General features: G+C 43.5%; 1 long non-coding RNA gene across 1 annotated transcript in view; it reads left to right on the top strand.

Moving 5' to 3' along the window:
* LOC148125983 (uncharacterized) overlaps positions 1-12,736 on the top strand; it is a 352,312-nt gene that overhangs the window by 318,247 nt on the left and 21,329 nt on the right. The window lies entirely within an intron of this gene.

Here is a 12,736-nt window from a genome sequence, read left to right on the forward strand (position 1 = left end):
ATTTGTAGTTTAGGGTTGACACGAGGGGTCCTTGCGGGGGGCGGGGGTTGTCTCTGAGCTTGCTATCTACTCGAATATAAAACTGTTGGCAAACATCACTCCTTAGTTGATGCTCCCTAGTTGGGTCACGAAACATCTGCAAGAAAAACAAGCAAGCTCAAAGATCAACCAGGATTTTTCATGTCAGCTTTTGTTTATCTTTGATCTACATGGTTGAAATCCATTCGGTTTTTTTTGCCCCAAACCCCATTTATCCACTCACTGCCAGTTTATCCCCATCTCTCTCAATTTGGGAAACTAAATTTGAGGCCATACAGGCCCTCATTTTACAACAATTTGATTCAGTGACCACATGAAAGCTCAAACTTGACCAAGGAGCTGCTGATCCAGTTCTACAGAGGAATGACGGAGTCTGTCATCTGCACCTCTATGACTGTCTGGTTTGGTTCTGCAACCCAACAGGAGAGACACAGACTTCAGAGGGTAATTAGGACTGCAGAAGAAACATTTACTACCAAACTGCCTTCCGTGGAGGACCTGTATCCTGCACGAGTCAAAAAGAGGGCTGTGAAAGTATTTACAGATCCCTCACATCCCGGACATAAACTGGTTCAACTCCTTCCCTCAAAACGACGCTATAGAGCACTGCACAGCAGAACAACTAGACACAAGTTTTTCCCCGAACACCATCGCTCTGCGAAACAAATAATTCCCTCAACACTGTTCAACTATTTACAAAGTCTGCACTACTATCACTGTTAATCTTCTCATCCCTCCTTATCCCCCATCCCCTCCCACTTGTGACTGTATGACTGTAACTTTGTCACTTGTATCTTTACAATTTATATTGACTCTTTCCTAGTATGATTTGATTGCTTATTGTACCTATGACTCTCATTAAGTGTTAGACCTGATGACTCTTGGCGAATGTATCTTTTCTTTTATGTACACTAAGAGCATTTGCACCAAGACAAATTCCTTGTCTGTCCAATCACACTTGGCCAATAAAGTATTCTAAGTTACAACAGCAATGAAAAAAGTGACTCGTGAACATAGGTTTTTCACACTTATGACCGTGGCTGCATCCCCAGGGTCACATCATTTATATTCGGTCGCAGTGCACCCGGGGTCACTTTTGCGACCTCCCGTTGCAAAGACAACTGGAGAAATTTCAAAATAAGGAGGAATTTTCTGTCAGTGAGAACTATCCACCCATGGAAAAAAAGTTGCCCTCGGAAGTTGTGGGAGCTTCATCCCTGGAGGCTTCCAAGAAGAGACTGGACTGCCATCTGTCAGAAATGGCGTAGGGTCTCCCACTTGGGCAAGGGGTTGGACTAGATGACCTCCAAGGTCCCTTCCCACTCCCTAAATCTGTCATCAGATTCACTCAACAACTGTGCTACTAATTTAACAATTGCAGCATTTCACAAACAAATGTGTCAAGAAAAGGCATAGAATCAGCCAAAACTCACTTTTTAAAATTTCTGAATTTTGGGCACAATTGGGATCATAAACCGACAATTACCTGTACTTTTCCACCACCCCAGATTTTTGGGGGGTGGGGGTGCAAAGGAATGAAAATGAGCTAAACACCATTTTCAAAGTCATTATATAAGGAATGTGCTACTAAATATTTGGGAAAAGGTTAAAAAAAGTACATTACTGCAAGGTCCCACTGTGGTTATCTTACAATGGAGGCAGTTACACATCCCAATCTTTTAGACTTTGATAATATTGTAAGATACAAAGATTTATTACATCAAAATGGAGAGTTAAAGGCTAGGAATCAAATACAAATTTTAGGAAAAGAGATATCATGGTGGCCCTATGCGCAGATATAACTGCATTACAAAAAAGATAAAGAACAATTCAGTTTTAACATGACCTATCAAGAATTAGATAAAATTTAGCAAGGAAAGGAAGATGATTAGTAAAATATATAAATATCTATTGGATTATAAACTAAAAGAAGAAACAGTCAAGGAGTATATGATAATTTGGGCAAAAAATGTGGGCCGCAGTATTGAATTAGACAAGTGGGAACATTTGGGAAACAAACTACAAATTAACTATGTCAGCCTCGTATAAAGAGAACCTCTATAAAATGGTGTATCGCTGGCACTTGTCACCCGCGAGACTGGCCAAGATGTTCCCAAACTGCTGGAAATATAACTGCGTCCAGGGAACATATTTCCATATGTGGTGGACCGGTCCATTTGCGCGAAAGTTCTGGAAAAATAAAATTGGATTTTAAATATAACTAAACAAGAAGTAAACCTTGAACCTGAAACTTTCTTGCTGGGTATGATAGATTCAAAAATGGGGAAAAAAAATACCAATATTTAATTTTACACATGATAATGGCAGCTAGAGTAAGCTATGCACAAAATTAGAAATTGTCTACCATCCCTTCAGAGAAGATGGTCATCAAAAAAAATTCACGAGTGTGCAGAGATGGATAGCCTAACTAAACTATTAAAAAATAACCAAGATAGCGATTACTATAAAACATGGAATTCCTGGTATGAATGGTTAAAGAAAAGGCAATATTTGACAACTGGATAAGTTATAAAGTTATTGATGACGTGCGTTTAATCATAAAGTATTTTGTGAAACTAAAACATTGAAAGAACAAAGAAGGTATTGTAACAAGGCAGATCACGTCATTGGTAAAAAAATGTTAAAAAATGTGTAACCATTGCTCAACTTTCGCTGCAAAATTTATATATGTATATCTGTTTATATGCTCGTTTGTTTTTTTTATTGTTTTAAATGATTCTTAAATAAACTTTCTTTTAATTTGAAAAAAAAATGAGCTATGCAATCCATATTATTTCCATGATAACGTCATAGCATGTGGGATATTACTCCTGCCTGATGAGTGTTTTGTCCCAGCCATTTCTGATGTAAATTAGTTTCATTGCAGAATTGTGATGATTTAAGGGTTTGGATAAGAACATTTGTAGGAATTGAGTACATCTAGTTCTTTACCTTTAAGTCTTGTGCAACTCCCAGAATTCCTGAGCTAACATGACTGGAGGAGGAATTCTGGGAGTTGAAGTTCACAAGTCTTAAAGCTATCAAGTTTGAAGACCCCTGGACTAGACAATGATTTGACCAGGATAGTATAATATCTCCTGCCATGAGCAAGGGGTTGAACTAGATGGCCTCCAAAGTCCCTTTCAACTATCTTATTCTGTTACGTTGTCCAAAGAACCTGAAGGCAGAACAAGAAACAACTGACGGAAACTAATAAGGAGAGAAGCAACCTGGAATTAAGGAGAAATTTCCTTAACAGTGAGAACAATTAATCAGTGGAACTGCTTGCCACCAGAAGTTGTAGGTGCTCCAACACTGGAGGTTTTAAGAAGAGATTGGACAACATTGGTCTGAAATGGTGTAGGGTCTCCTGCTTGGTTGGGAGGGCTGGACTAGAAGACCTCCAAGGTCCCTTCCAACTCTGTTATTCTGTTAAGAGAGTTTTGGAGCCTACTTGAGCATGTTTTCTGAGCACAACCAAATTCTTTCCAAACACCCACCTACACCTACACAGGAAGGGTAAAGTGTTTGGGGCCAGAAGGTAAAAGCTAGCGGTATGCCCACCCGCTCCCAGGACAATGATTCTTCTTTTCTCACAGATCAACGAGGCTTGTGAAAGTTTACGTAAATGTTGTCTTTGCAGATAATCATCTATTTTATGGATATCAAGTTCTTGCTTCTTGTAAAGACTGGCGTAAAAATGGTGACAGGGCTTTTTAATAAGATCCTTATCTGTTATTACATTGTCACCTTCGTGGGATATTCTCCGTCGTTCTCTTTTTCTCTTTCCTTTCTTAGTTTGTATGCCAGCCATCTTCCCGGTTTATTTGCAACTCAGAATGTTTTTGTTTCGCATGATTCAGTTTGGTGTCTAATTCTGGAACTGTTAAGTTAGACAATTCAAGTAACCCTTTAATTGGGTGCAAAATTTTAGAATCCATTGGTGCCTTTTGCAAGTCAGTTTCTTTCTTTCTGATTTCACCCAGTGACTTTGGCATCCTTTCCTGGGATTTCACCTTCTCTAGGCCATCATATTGTATAAAATAGCCCTCATGACCGCTTTGCTGATAGCCACTCACTAAGTTTGTCCCTTTTATCCAGGTGATTATCAAAATATTCATTTAATTTCTTTTTTGATGGTCTTTAACCATCTCCTTTCATTTAATCTCAATCTACAATTCAGGATCTTTTTTTTTTTAAGTACCAAAAGAACTGGATTATGGTCAGAGAAAGATTTAGGTAAGGTATCAAATCTTATTCACAAGACTTTTAGAAATCCGTATCATGTCTGTTCTTGAAAGGGCATTCCTTTCTCTTTTCCAAAGAGAATTCTGCGCCTCTCTGCCTTCTCTGGAGGAAGAAAGGAAGAAGAAAAAGGAGTGGAGGAAAAGAAAAATGAGAGAAGGATGAGAGGTGAAAAAGGAGAAGGAAAGTGGGAAGGAGGAGGAGAATGAGAGAAGAAGAGAAAGAATGAGTGGAGTAAAAAGATAGGGTGGGGGAAGGAGAGAAGGCCGTGGAGAGGAGGTGAAAAAGGAGGAAGAGGATGAAAGTGGGGAAGAAGGAAGGAGGAGGAAAAGATGAAGAAGGAGAAGGAAGACAGGAGGAAGAGGGGAATGAGAGAAGAAGGAAGAAGAGAGGAGGAAGAGTGGAGGAAAAAGAAGAAAAAGGACAGAAGGTCAAGGAGGTGAGGAGATGAAAAAGGAAGAGAAGGAGTGGAGGAGAAGAAAAGAGAAGAGGGACAGAGAGGAGAAAAAGGTGGAGATAAGAAAGAGGAGGAGCGGAGAAATAGAAAGAGAGGAGGAGGAAAAGGAGTGAATGATGAGAGAAAGAAGAAAACGGAAGAACAGAAGGAGAGGAGAGGAAGAGGAGGGGACGAGGAGGAGGAGAAAAACGAGGAATGGAGAAGAGAAGAATGAGGAAGAGAAAGAAGAAAATGGAAGTAGGAGAGGAGAAAAGGGAAGAAAAAGGAAAGAAGAAGGGAGAGGAGGAGAAGGACAGGAGGAGAAGGGGAAGAAAAGACCTTACAGATGAGGAGAGAAAGGATTGAAATTAATTAATTCTCCGCTTACAGTAATTCTGTAAGGGTTCTCCTGCCTGGGCAGGGGGGTTGGACTAGAGGACCTCCGAGGTCCCTTCCAGCTCGATTCTGATTCTGAGGCCTAGAGATGATGGAGGCACCAGGAATTGGCCAGCCAAGGGTTTAAAACTCTCAAAGAAACTTTTTAATTGTAGGAGATGGCTGATGCCTACCTTTAAATCAACAAATAAATAAGTGGAGGCAGGAGAGATTAGCCCCTTGGCCTTGCCCTGAGGTGGTGCCCCTTGCAGGCCAGCTGTGCCAGCCTTTAGGCAACACACACCCCCTCCACAGCTCCCTTTTTGGGGGAGGTGGGGGCTGGGTTCCTTTTCAAGGCCCTCCGAGGAAGGGGGCAGCTTGGCCCACTTCAGGAGGGTCTTTTGCCTGACAAAGTAGCCTCAAGGTCACTTCCCTCAATTAGGGCTCCCCCTCCTCCCTTCTAGCCCTCCCCCACCCCCCCACTTGCAGCCAGGCAGGTTCCAAAGAGGGGGAGGAAGGGGGGGCAAAGTCCTACTGAGTTTCTTCCTTCCTAGGCAAAAAAAAAATAGAGGATTTTGTCTCACCTGAGATTGCTTTACCTCTTGCAAAAGGCCTGGGTTTATAAAAAAATATCCCCCCTCTCCTTCTCCTTCTCTCCTTTCCCCTTTTTCTTTCTCCTTTCTCCTTCTTTCCCCCTTCTTTCTCTTCTTTTTTCCTTCCCTTTTTCTTTTTCCTCCTTTCTCCTCCTTCTTTCCCTCCTCCACCTTTTCTTCTTCCTCCTTTCTCCTTTTTTCTTCTCCTCCTCCTCCTCCTTCCCTTTCTGTTTCTCCTCTTTTTTGATTCCCTTCCTCCTCCTCCTCCTCCTCCTCCTCCTCCTCCTCTCCCTTTCTCTTTTCTCTTTCTCTTCCTTCTCCTCCAGGCTGATCTTCATGACAAAAAGGCCTTTCAGGAAAGTGATTTCCTGCAGAATCACTCCAGGAAGCGGATGGATCTGAATATGCGGGGATTATTCCACAGTATGGAGCCTTTCTGCATTTCAATGCTTGATGGGGAGGGGGTCTTTGGGCAGCCCCCTCCCTTCCTCCCCAGGAAAACGTGTAGCTGGGTGCCACCCCATCATTTTGCAAAACTTTCTTTACCTATCCAATTCTCCCTCCCCAACACACACACACACACACACTAACGCACACAGAGAGACACACAATTTTCCCTTTTCTGATCCATCCTTAATTCTCATGGATTCCTCTAACATATATACACACAAACCCATTAACACACAAACAGAAACACACATTTTCCCCTCTTCTGATCCACTCTTTACTTTCACCTATACAATTCAAGCTAACACATGCACACACACACTCGGGGCCGACAATTTTCCCACTTCAGATCCATATTTTACCCTCACCTATCCAACCCCCCTAGGACACACAAGAATACACTAACACAGAGAAAGATACACAATATTTCCCATTTCTGATCCACCTTTAATTCTCACATATCTAATTCCTCTAACACATATACACAAACACACTGACACACGCACACGGAGGCTGACAATTTTCTCACGTCTGATCCATCCTTTACTCTCACCTGTCCAATGCCTGCGACACACACAAATACACAAACGTGCAAAAGAAACACACAGTTTTTCCCACTTCTGATCCCCTCTTAATTCCCATCTATCCAATTCCTCCAACACAAAACACACACACACACACACACAGGTCCACAATGTTTCCCTCTTCTGATCTACCCTTCACTCTCAACCTTTCTCTCCCAAGGCCCACGTAGGTGTGTGCACACAAACCCGAAAAGGAGATAACGTATTTGCTCCACTTCTGACGCAATCCTCTTGTCCCTTAAATCCTCAGCCCTCCAGGCTGAGCATCCAAACCTCCCTCTCCCCTTTACTGCCTGGAGGGGGGGTCACCCCAGAAGGAGCCCCCACCCCACTGCAACCACACAGGAAACCCTGTTTCTCTTCCTCTGCCTCCCCCCACCTCAAACGGATAGGAGACAGGAAGGGGGGGTGGGTTTCACAAGGAATCTGGATTTCATCTTCACACTTACAACAAAGGCCGGAAGTGGCTACCAGCCTTGCAAAGTGGGGGGGTGTTGATGGATGGCCAAGATGGCTGCTGCCAGAAAAGAGAGTTTTTTGGGGGTGGGGTCCTGGATCACAGAGCCCAGATAGAGGCTGCATGTCTTGCGCATCTGTGCTTGGTCTTTGAACATCAGTGTGTGGCCCTCGGCATCCAGGAAAAAGTGCAAAGAAGAGCAACTAGGAAGATTAAAGGCCTGGAAAAGTGGGGGGGGGGGCGATGCCTTCAACCTTGACAGCTTTAAGACTTGTGGACTTCAACTCCCAGAATTCCTCGTCAGTCATGTTAGCTCAGGAATTCTGGGAGTTGGAAGTCCACAAGTCTTAAACTTGCCAAGTTTGAAGACCTTTGTGATAGATGATAGACAGATGATACATAGATAGATGGATGGATGGATGGATGGATGGATGGATAGATGGATTGATAGATGGATAGATGGATGGATAGGTAGATGGATAGATAGGTAACAAGGTAGGTAGGTAGATATGGAGAGAGAAGAGAGAGAGGTGATAGGGAGGTAATAGATCAGGGGTCTTCAACCTTGTCAGCTTTAAGACTTGTGGACTTCAACTCCCAGAATTCCTCCTCCAGTCACGTTAGCTCAGGGATTCTGGGAGTTGAAGCCCACAAGTCTTAAACTTGCCCAGTTTGAAGAACCTTGTGATAGATGATAGACAGATGATACATAGATAGATAGATAGATAGATAGATAGATAGATAGATGGATGGATGGATGGATGGATGGATGGATGGATAGATAGATGGATAGATAGGTAAGTAGGTAGGTAGGTATGGAGAGAGAAGAGAGAGAGATGATAGGTAGGTAGGTAATAGATCAGGGGTCTTCAACCTTATCAGCTTTAAGACTTGTGGACTTCAACTCCCAGAATTCCTCCTCCAGCCATGTTAGCTGGGGGATTCTGGAAGTTAAAGTCCACAAGTCTTAAACTTGCCCAGGTTGAAGACCCTTGTCCAGTCTCTCCTTAAAAGCCTCCAGTGATGGATCACCCACAATTTCTGGTGGCAAGCAGTTCCCGTGGTAAATTGTTCTCATTGTTAGGACGTTTCTCCTGAGTTCCAGGTTGCGTCTCTCTTTGGTTAGTTTCCATCCATTGTTTCTGGTCCTGCCTTGAAGAGCTTTGGAGAATAGGTGGACCCCTCCCCCCTCTTCTTTTTGGCAGCCCCTCAAATATTGGAACACCACTATCATGTCACCCCCTAGTCCGTCTTTTCATTAATCTAACCCAGGGGCCTTCAAACTTGAGAGCTTTTAAGACTTGTGGACTTCAACTCCCAGAATTCCTTCTCCAGCCATTTTAGCTCAGGAATTCTGGGAGTTGAAGTCCACAAGTCTTAAAAGCTCTCAAGTTTGAAGGCCCTTGGCCTGGAGGCTAAGACACACGAAGAATGGCTGCAGGATTTGGGTTTGGCCCATTTAGAGAAAAGAAGGAATAGGGGAGACATGATAGCAGCTGCCCAGGATTTGAGGGGCTGCCCCAAAGAAAGAGGGGGTGTCAACTTATTTTTCAAAGCCCCCGAAGGCAGGACAAGAAGCAACAGATGGAAACTGATCTAAGGAGAGAAGCAACCTGGAATTAAGGAAGAATTTCCTGACAGTGAGAACAATGAACCAGCGGAACTGCTTGCCACTAGAAATCATGGGCGCTTCATCACGGAAAGTTTTTAAGAAGCTTGTCTGAAACAGTATAGAACAATGATTAGAGAAAGAAGAGAACAGCAGGAGAGGAGGAGAGGCAGAGGAGGGGACAAGGAGGAGAGAAGAAGGAAAAGGAGGAGGAGGAAAAGAACAAGGAGGGATGGAGGGGAAGAGAAGAATGAGGAAGAGAGAGGAGAAAACGGAAGAACAGTAGGAGGGAAGGGAAGAAAAAGGAAAGAAGAAGGGAGAGGAAGAAGAGGACAGGAGGAGAAGGGGGAGAAAAAACCGTACAGATGAAGGGAGAAAGGGTTGAAATTATTCTGTAATTCTGTAAGGGTCTCCTGCCTGAGCAAGGGGTCAGACTAGAAGATCTCTAAGGTCCCTTGCAACTCTGTTTTTTCTGTTCTGTTCTATCCTCCAAGGCGCCTGAGGGCAGGACAAGAAACAACGGATGGAAACTAACCAAGGAGAGAAGCAACTTAGAGCTAAAGAGGAATTTCCTGACAGTGAGAACAACGAACCAGTGGAACAGCTTGCCACTAGAAATCATGGGTGCTCTGGAGGGTTTTGAGAAAACACTGGACAGCCACCTATCCGAAGTGTCTCCTGCTTGAGCAGGGGGTGAGACTAGAAGACCTCCAAGGTGCCTCCCAGCCCTTGATTGATTGACTCAGTTTCTTGACTTCCCTTAAAACTATGTGTGGATTTTTTTTTTTTATTCTGTAATTTCAGATTATGTGCCTCTGTTTTCAAAACTGACTTGGAGCTGACCCAAAGCACAATTCTGGTTCTTCGTCCATGTCCTGCCACCCCTCCTTGTGATCCAGCCTGACACTGATCCACATGGATAATATATATATATATATAGTGTATATGCTACCTCACCCCATTCCTAAGAGGTCTGTAAGGGGCCTGCATAAGAGCACCATCGTGCCTACCATCCCTGTCCTATTGTCCCCATTTATTCCTACCTATTTCCTGCATTCTTACTCATGTTTATACCTATACCTATGGTCTTGTAAGCGATTGACAAATCAAATAAATAAATAAAATAAAAAATAAAAGGAAGAAAAGAAGGAAGTGGGAAGGAAGGAGAACGGGGCAGGAAGGAAAGAAGGAAGGAGAGAAAAAAATGGAGGGAGGAGAAAAAAGAAGGGAGGGAGCATGAGGAAGGAAGGAAGGAAAGGAAAGGGGAGAATACTCATTCCTAAGAGGTCTGGAAGGGGCCTGCATAAGTGCACCATTGTGCCGACCGTCCCTGTCCTATTGTCCCCATTTATTCATACCTATTTCCTGTATTCAAATATTGGAAGATGCTCTCCTATCTCCCCTGGTCCTTCTCTTCACTAGACTAGCCAGGCCCAATTCCTGCAACCGTTCATCGTATGTTTTAGCCTCCAGTCCCCTCATCATCCTGGTTGCTCTTCTCTGTACTTTTTCTAGAGTCTCAACCTCTTTTTTGTAGCGTGGTGACCAAAACTGGATGCAGGACTCTAGGGGTGGCCTTACTAAGGCTTTACAGAGTTGTATTAATACCTCCCTTGATCTGGACTGTATCCCTCTGTTAATATAACTTAGGATTGCATTGGCTTTTTTGGTTGCTGCTGCACACTGCTGGCTCCTATTTAGCTGGTTGCTCACTAAGACTCCCAGATCCCTCTCACAGTTCCTGCTATCGAGCCTGGTTTCACCTAGTCTGTATGTGTCCTTTTGGGTTTTTCTTGCCTAAGTCTAGGACTTTACTTTTCTCTACATTGAATTTCATTTTATTAGATACGGCCCAGTGTTCTAGTCTGTCAAGATCCATCTGGATCTTGAGCCTATCTTCTTGGGTGTCAGCTATTCCTGCCAGCTTAATATCATCTGCAAATTTGGTAAATTCCCCTTCTATTCCCTCATCTAAGTCATTAATGAAGATATTGAAGAGTCCTGGGCCTAAGACAGAACCTTGTGGCACCCCACTGCTTACTTCCCTCCATGTAGACTTAGACCCATTAAGGACTACTAGTTGAGTACAGTTTGCCAGCCAGTTGCAAATCCAACTCGTGGTGGTGCTATCTATTCCACTTTTTTCTAGCTTACTAAGAAGTAGGTTGTGGTCTACTTTATCGAATGCCTTACTGAAATCTAAATATATTATGTCCACAGTATTTTGCTGGTTTACTAATTTAGTCACTGTGTTGAAGAATGAAATAAGATTGGTTTGGCATGATCTGTTTCAAAAAAAACTGTGCTGACTGCTAGTTATTACTTTACTTGTTTCTAGATGTTGGCAGATCTGGTTTTTTTTATTATTATTATCTTTTCCAGTATCTTCCCAGGTATTGATGTTAGGCTGATGGGTCTGTAGTTTCCTGGGTCTGTTTTTTTCCCTTTTTTGAAGATGGGAACCACATCAGCTCTTTTCCAATCCTCTGGTTGTTCCCTGATGCTCCGGGATTTTTGAAAGATATGGTGCATTGGTTCTGAGATGACCTCTGCCAGCTCCTTTAAAACTCTGGGATGTAATCCATCAGGCCCTGGTGATTTGTTTTCATCAAGATCAGACAGGTGTTCTCTTACTATTTTTTTTTTGCTTATTTTAACATTTATTTCTGTCTTTTACAGTTATGTTTTTGGTGGGTTGAGCTATAGTTTCTTTTTGGCGTGAAGACGGATGCAAAGAATGAGTTAAGCAGTTCTGCTTTCTCTCTCTTGCCTGTTACTTCCTTGCCATCTTCTCTCTTTAGTGGACTGACTGTTTCCTTGATTTTTTTCTTGTGATTTATATGTTGGAAGACACTTTTTTTTTCTTATCTTTGACTTTTGTTGCAAGTCTTTGTTCGTTCTGAGCCTTTGCTATCCTGACTTCATCTTTGCAGATTCTGTGTCCTTCTTTCCATTTTTTGTACTTGTCCTTTTTTCCTTTCAGTTTGCCAGAGAGAACTTTGTGCAGCCATGCTGGTTTCTTCTTGGATTTCTTGTTTTTCTTTCTCAGTGGTATTGTGCTGGTCTGGGCTTTTATGACTGTACTTTTCTGAGTTTCCCAAGATTCTTGAGTTGTTTTCCCCTTTAAGATTTTCATCCATGGAATCTTTCCCAAGTTCTCTCTGAGTTTATTGAAATCAGCTCATTATGTTCTGTTGCTTGTGCATCTGCAAGAAAACAGCCAAACTCAGAGCACCAAGGACTCCATAGTCCTTTCCTTCCTCCTCCTCCTCCTCCTCCTCTTATTTACGAACCCGTCTCCCTTCTAGCACTGATGATGTTCCCTAGTTGGGACACCAAATGTCTGCAAAAAAAAACAAAAAGCAACCAGCTCAGAGAGAAGCAGGGACCCCTCCCCCCACCCATCCACCCCCGGGAGCAACGCAGAACCCCAAACGGATCTGGTTCCCAGGGCCAAATGGTGGGGGGGGGCTCCTCCTTGCCCATTCACACTTTCCAGTCTGCCAGCAAAGCAGCGAGGCTCTTAGCCTGGGGGTGGGGTGGGGGCACCGGTTACTGGAGGGGACTAGACGACCTGCAGGGTCCCTTCCAACCCTTGTTATTCTGTAATCCCGTCAGGGTCTCCTGTTTGAGCAGGGGCTGGACTAGAAGACCTCTTAAGGTCCCTTCCAACCCTTGTTATTCTGTAATCCCGTCAGGGTCTCCTGCTTGAGCAGGGGGCTGGACTAGAAGACCTCTTAAGGTCCCTTCCAATCCCTGTTATTCTGTAATCCCGTCAGGGTCTCCTGCCTGAGCAGGGGGCTGGACTAGAACACCTCTTAAGGTCCCTTCCAACCCTTGTTATTCTGTAATCCCGTCAGGGTCTCCTGCTTGAGCAGGGGCTGGACTAGAAGACCTCTTAAGTTCCTTCCAACCCTTGTTATTCTGTAATCCCGTCAGGGTCTCCTGCCT

This window comes from Pseudonaja textilis, chromosome 3, assembly GCF_049901715.1.
Source record: "Pseudonaja textilis isolate UNSWEBS1 chromosome 3, rPseTex1.2, whole genome shotgun sequence".
Lineage (NCBI taxonomy): Eukaryota > Metazoa > Chordata > Lepidosauria > Squamata > Elapidae > Pseudonaja > Pseudonaja textilis.